A 7,189-nucleotide genomic window follows, 5' to 3' on the forward strand; every position below is an offset into this window, starting at 1 on the left:
ATAAAACAAAGAAACTTTTACTGCATATATATAGCATACAATACTGGCCATTAAAATTGTTGCACCACGAAGATGACGTGCTACAGACGCGAAATTTAACTGACAGGAAGAAGATGCTGTGATATGCAAATGATTAGCTTTTCAGGGCATTCACACAAGGTTGGCGCCGGTGGCGACACCTACAACGTGCTGACATGAGGGAAGTTTCCAACCGGTTTCTCATACACAAACAGCAGTTGACCGGCGTTGCCTGGTGAAACGTTGTTGTGATGCCTCGTGTAAGGAGGAGAAATGCGTAACATCACGCTTCCGACTTTGATAAAGGTCGGATTGTAGCCTATAGCGATTGCGGTTTAGCATATCGCGACATTACTGCTCGCGTTGGTCGAGATCCAATGACTGTTAGCAGAATATGGAATCGGTGGCTTCAGGAGGGTAATATGGAACGCCGTGCTGGATCCCAACAGCCTCGTATCACTAGCAGTCGAGATGACAGCATCTTATCCGCATGGCAATAACGGATCGTGCAGCCACGTCTCGATCCCTGAGTCAACAGATGGGGACGTTTGCAAGACAACAACCATCTGCACGAACAGATCGACGACGTTTGCAGCAGCACGCAGACCGTGGCTGCGGTTACTGTGGTGTCACCGCCAGACACCACACTTGCTAGGTGGTAGCTTTAAATCGGCCGCGGTCCATTAGTACATGTCGGACCCGCGTGTCGCCACTGTGTGACCGCAGACCGAGCGCCACCACAAGGCAGGTCTCGAGATACGGACTAGCACTCGCCCCAGTTGTACGGACGACGTAGCTGGCAACTACACTGACGAAGCCTCGCTCCTTTGCCGAGCAGATAGTTAGAATAGCCTTCAGCTAAGTCCATGGCTACGACCTAGCAAGGCGCCATTAGTAGTTTGTTGCATGTATCTATGGAGTCTCACTTATATCGTCAATAGCGATGTACCAAGGATGGATTAAAGTTAAGTATTCCAGAAGCTACTTACTTTTCTTATAGCATTCATTACGTATCCTGTTACAGACCTATCCCTTGCCTGCTAAACGCGTGCCTTTCGGCTACTTCCGTGGCGTGGCTGTCTTGCTACGCCACAACAGTTACACTTGACGCTGCATCACACACAAGAGCGTCTGCCATGGTGTACCCGACGACGAACATGGCAAAACGTAATTTTTTCGGATGACTCCAGGTTCCGTTTACAGCACCATGATGGTCGCATCCATGTTTGGCGACATCCCTGCGAAACACTACATTTCAGCAGGATAATGCACGAACGCATGTTGCAGGTCCTGTACGGGCCTTTCTGGATACAGAAAATGTTCGACTGCTGCCCTGTCCAGCACATTCTCCAGATCTCTCACCAACTGAAAACGTCTGGTCAATGGTGGCCGAGCAACTGGCTCGTCACAATACGCCAGTCACTACTCTTGATGAACTGTGGTATCGTGTTGAAGCTGCATGGGCAGCTGTACCTGGACACGCTATCCGAGCTCTACTTGACTCAATGCTCAGGCGTATCAAGGCCGTTATTACGGCCAGAGGTGGTTGTTCTGGGTACTGTTTTCGCAGGATCTATGCACCCAAACTGCGTGAAAATGTAATCACATGTCAGTTCTAGTATAATATATTTGTCCAATGAATACCCGTTTATCAGCTGAATTTCTTCTTGGTGTAGCAATTTTAATGCCGAGTAGTGTATATGCCTCAATTTTCAAGTAAATTGAACAGAATACCACTTTTGGTTTTGAAGAAAAAAGAAATTTATTCTTTCACTAGTAAAATTTAACTTTTTTTGTACATTAATTATTATAAAACAATTTCCGATTGTTTGGTGGTTCTCAATTTACTTGTAATTACCTATTACCATCTGTTGGACAAACTGACCAAATTTCATGTTTCTAACCCCATTAGTTTATCAAAGCAAACAGTGAAAAAATGTTGTTTGGAGAAAAATCCATTCTAAAGTTCAATATTGCAATTCTAGGTTAGTTATTGACGAGAGTTAGTTACCGCTAATATTTTCCTGCAGCGTACTGAGCGTGATCTGAATCATATTGATCTTCTTTTCTTCTCTTGGTCCCTCTTTTTTTCTGTCTGGCTTCTTTTGTGCATTTTAAATTGGCAATATCTGCTTTGCGAATTCATTCTTTATCTATTTTTTTCAACAAGGATTTTGCAATATTTCCACTAGATTTTATGCCCAATAATTCCAAAACATCCAGTTTTCTAATTACATCATCATTGAAGCATAAAGTAGCATCAAGAACACCAAATTTTAGGGTTGTCGGCTGAACAAATGCAGTTTTCGGTAACTGGTTCCAAATGACAGAATACACACATTCATTTAAATTTTGGGTTTTCCCATGAAGACATTTCTTCAACAAGGTATCTTTACAAAGATCTCTAAATATGGGTTTCATTTCATTTCATTTCATTAAATGCTGTGCATTATCTCTGCATGGAGCAAAAAGGAAAGCGTGGCATTTAAATGCCAGATTGCATAGAACACAAGGAAACCATCGTATCTCACGAAAAAATTGTTGTATTTATATAAATGAAAAACTGTTTCACGCAGGAAAGTCCAGCCATTTCAAATATGCTAAAATATAAAAATCGAATTTTTGAAGCCCACTTGCCTTCCGTCTCCCCTTCAGGAAAATCAGCGTACATTAATACTCCCACCGGACAGACCACGCTGATGGAAAAAAATCGCAACACCAAAATGTAATTAATGCATAGTAATGACATTTAAGGGAATACATTAGCCTAAGTAACATAGTTAACTGATTGTTGTTGTTGTTGTGGTCTTCAGTCCAGAGACTGGTTTGATGCAGCTCTCCATGCTACTCTATCCTCTGCAAGCTTCTTCATCTCCCAGTACCTACTGCAACCTACATCCTTCTGAATCTGTTGTGTATTCATCTCTTGGTCTCCCTCTATGATTTTTACCCTCCACGCTGCCATCCAATGCTAAATTTGTGATCCCTTGATGCCTCAGAACATGTCCTACCAACCGATCCCTTCTTCTGGTCAAGTTGTGCCACAAACTCCTCTTCTTCCCACTTCTATTCAATACCTCCTCATTAGTTATGTGATGTACCCATCTAATCAACAGCATTCTTCTGTAGCACCACATTTCGAAAGCTTCTGTTGTCTTCTTGTCCAAACTAGTTATCGTCCATGTTTCACTTCCAAACATGGCTACACTCCATACAAATACTTTCAGAAACGACTTCCTGACCCTTAAATCTATACTCGATGTTAACAAATTTCTCTTCTTCAGAAACGCTTTCCTTGCAATTGTCAGTCTACATTTTATATCCTCTCTACTTCGACCATCATCGGTTATTTTGCTCCCCAAATAGCAAAACTCCTTTACTACATTAAGTGTCTCATTTCCTAATCCAATTCCCCCAGCATCACCCGACTTAATTCGACTACATTCCATTATCCTCGTTTTGCTTTTGTTGATGTTCATCTTATATCATCCTTTCAAGACACTGTCCATTCCATTCAACTGCTCTTCCAAGTCCTTTGCTGTCTCTAACAGAATTACAATGTCATCTGCGAACCTCTAAGCTTTTATTTCTTCTCCATGGATTTTAATTCCTACTCCGAATTTTTCTTTTGTTTCCTTTACTGCTTGCTCAATACACAGATTGAATAACATCGGGGAGAGGCTACAACCCTGTCTCACTCCCTTCCCAACGACTGCTTCCCTTTCATGTCTCTCAACTGCTATAACTGCCATCTAGTTTCTGTAAATATTGTAAATGGTCTTTCGCTCCCTGTATTTTACCCTTGCCACCTTCAGAATTTGAAAGAGAGTATTCCAGTCAACATTGTCAAAAGCTTTCTTTAAATCAACAAATGCTAGAAACGTAGGTTTGCCTTTCCTTTATCTATTTTCTAAGATAAGTCGTAGGGACAGTATTATTGCAATAGCACTGGTTAATGCGAGTGCGAGATGAGCTATCGAAAATGTCAAATGCTCCTACATTAATAATGGGTCTGACCGCCAGAATGTTGAATGTAAGCGTTAAAACGTGCGTGCATTGTGTTGTACGGGTGTCGGATGTCAGTTTCTGGGTTGGAATTCCTTGGGATTTTTGCTCGGTCAGTCAGTACAGGGACGGATAAAGCTGTTTGTGTATGACGCTGGAGTTGTCACCCGACGATGTCCCATGTGTGCTCGATTGGAGACAGATCTGGTAATCTAGCAGGCCAAGGCAATACGTCGACACTCTGTAGAGTACGTTGGGTTACGACCGCGGTATGTGGACGAGCGTTATCCTGTTGGAAAACACCTCCTGGAAGTTTGTGAAAGGTCGCACAACAGGTCGAATTACCAGACTGACGTATAATTTTACATTCTGGTGCGTCGGATAGCCAAGAGAATGCTCCTGCTGTCATACGAAATCGCTCCTCAGACCAAAACTCCAGGTGTACGAGGTGCGATAATAAAGTAATGAGACTGATGTGAAAAAAAAAAAAATGTTGCTTACCGTTTTAAAATATGGCTGTGAGTACTATGGGACTTAACTGCTGAGGTCATCAGTCCCCTACAACTTAGAACTACTTAAACCTAACTAACCTAAGGACAACACACACATCCATGCCCGAGGCAGGATTCGAACCTGCGACCGCAGCAGCAGCGCGATTCCGTACTGAAGCGCCTAGAACCGCTCGGCCACAACGGCCGGCTGGCGTAGAACGAATTGGTCACAATTCCTGAAAAGGTGCTAAGTGGTATGATCTGGAATGTATAATTAAAAGGAACGGCAGAGACGGGCTAAACCCTCGGCAGTCTGTAGCTGTGAATGTGTTATGAATTCACAATGGGAGTTTGTTCTGTTCAAATCGTCAACTAATCGTCTGCATCTCTCGAACACCGGCGGAGTTGTTAACAAGCTGTATTCCCGATCGGGTGGGGAGGGATTCGACTTCCTGCCTGACAATAAGGGGTTAGCTCTGCAATAGTTTTCCTAAACTATTTAATGCAAATGCTGGAAAAATTCATTTCAGAAGGAGAAGGTCAATCTCCTTTCCTATCCTCGTCCGATCCGAACGTGCGAATTCTTTCTGGTGTCATTGTAGTAGACTGGACGTTAAACACTAAACTGGTTACTATCGTATTTTTTCCTGTTTACCAAAGCAGCAGTTTTGTTTTCTTCATATCCCACGTAACAACGCGGCAGTACTGCAATGTGTGCTTCAGCGCGGTCTCAGGGCAATAAATATTCGATAACGTAAGCAACATGGAAGTTGGCAGATTCCTAAACTAATTTCGCCCTCTTGAAGTAATGAAGTTTAAAGAACAGCTTTGCCAGAAGTCAGTTCAGCGCCGCTGAACTGAAGTTCTTACGTCTCAGTTGTGCCGGGGCAGCAGCTGTCACCAAAACATGGGCTGGTTTCGCACTGCTGAGCCGGCCGGAGTGGCCGTGCGGTTCTAGGCGCTACAGTTTGGAACCGCGTGACCGCTACGGTCGCAGGTTCGAATCCTGGCTCGGGCATGGATGTGTGTGATGTCCTTAGGTTAGCTAGGTTTAAGTAGTTCTAAGTTCTAGAGGACTGATGACCTCAGATGTTGAGTCCCATAGTGCTCAGAGCCATTTGAACCATTTTTTTCGCACCGCTGGCCACAAAAATGATCTCATTTTGTTCGTTGCATCTGCTCGTGGCGGATGTCGCAAGACACCCGTTTTAGCTCGTCGTTGATCCATTAACTCAGTTTTTTTTTATTACAGAGGGCAGCTAAACCTCTGACCGAACACGCTGAGTTACCGTGCCGGCTCGGCCACTCCGGCTGGCGCTTACCGTTTTAGTCAAGTTTAGTGTTGTCACCTTCACAGTAGTTCCCTTCTGAATGCACACACTTTTTCCAGCGCTCCTGCCAAGGATGCTAACATTTCTGGAACTCATCTTCTGTAATATTCTCCAAGACCCTAGTCACAGCTTTTCGGACAGCTTGTGTTGTTTGAAAATGGTGTCCCTTGACCGCCGTTTTGACTCTTGGAAACAGAAAAAAGTCGCAAGGAGCGATATCTGGTGAATAAGGTGGCTGTGGTAGTACTGAAATTTGTTTTGAGGTTAAAAATTGCTGTACTGGCAGAGCAGTATGGGATGGCGCATTATCGTGATGCAGAATCCAGTTATCAGCAATGTTGGCACAGACACGAAGAACTTTTTTACGAAGGCCTTCTAAAATTTCTTTGCAGTAATATTGGTTAACTGTTTGTCCAGAAGGTACCCACTCTTTATGAACAATTCCCTTGGAATCAAAAAAGCAAAGAAGCTTGCATTTCACTTTTGACTTTGACATGCAAGCTTTTTTTAGTCTGGGTGATCCCTTTATGCACCATTGCGAACTTTGGCGTTTTGTCTCTGGATCGTATTGAAAAAAAAAAAAAACGCCTTTCACCACAATTCAGGGCCGGCCGCGGTGGCCGAGCGGTTCTAGGGGCTTCAGTCCGGAACCGCGCGACTGCTACGGTCGCAGGTTCGAATCCTGCCTAGGGCATGCATGTGTGTGATGTCCTTAGGTTAGTTAGGTTTAAGTAGTTGTACGTTCTAGGGGACTGGTGACCTCAGATGTTAAGTCCCATGGTGCTCAGAGCCATTTGAACCTAACTAACCGAAGGACATCACACACATCCATGCCCGAGGCAGGATTCGAACCTGCGACCGTAGCAGCAGTGCGGTTTCGGACTGAAGCTTCATATCACCGTGCACTCCGCTGCAGAGTGAAAATTTCAGCTTGCCAAATACACTCATGCTCATAAATTAAGGATAATGCTGATACACGGTGAAACAACGCTATGGTGGGCGGTTGGCGGGTTTAAATCACCCCGGGGTATGACCATGCGGTGCATTTGACCTGCGGTCGTCGCACGGTGGCGCTGGCAGCAGTCCACATACGCAGAGGTGTGTTGGTGCATGTCAGAGTACGGTGCAGCGAGTAAGTGTGCAGACGTTTTCAGACGTGCTAATGGTGACTGTGTGTTGAAAATGGCTCAAAGAACTCATATTGATGACGTTACGAGGGGTAGAATACTAGGGCGACTGGAGGCTGGTCAAACACAGCAGGTCGTAGCACGGGCCCTCCGTGTGCCACAAAGTGTGATCTCAAGATTATGGCAACGATTCCAGCAGACAGGAAACGTGTCCAGG

The sequence above is a fragment of the Schistocerca serialis genome, chromosome 12 (assembly GCF_023864345.2).
Source record: "Schistocerca serialis cubense isolate TAMUIC-IGC-003099 chromosome 12, iqSchSeri2.2, whole genome shotgun sequence".
Lineage (NCBI taxonomy): Eukaryota > Metazoa > Arthropoda > Insecta > Orthoptera > Acrididae > Schistocerca > Schistocerca serialis.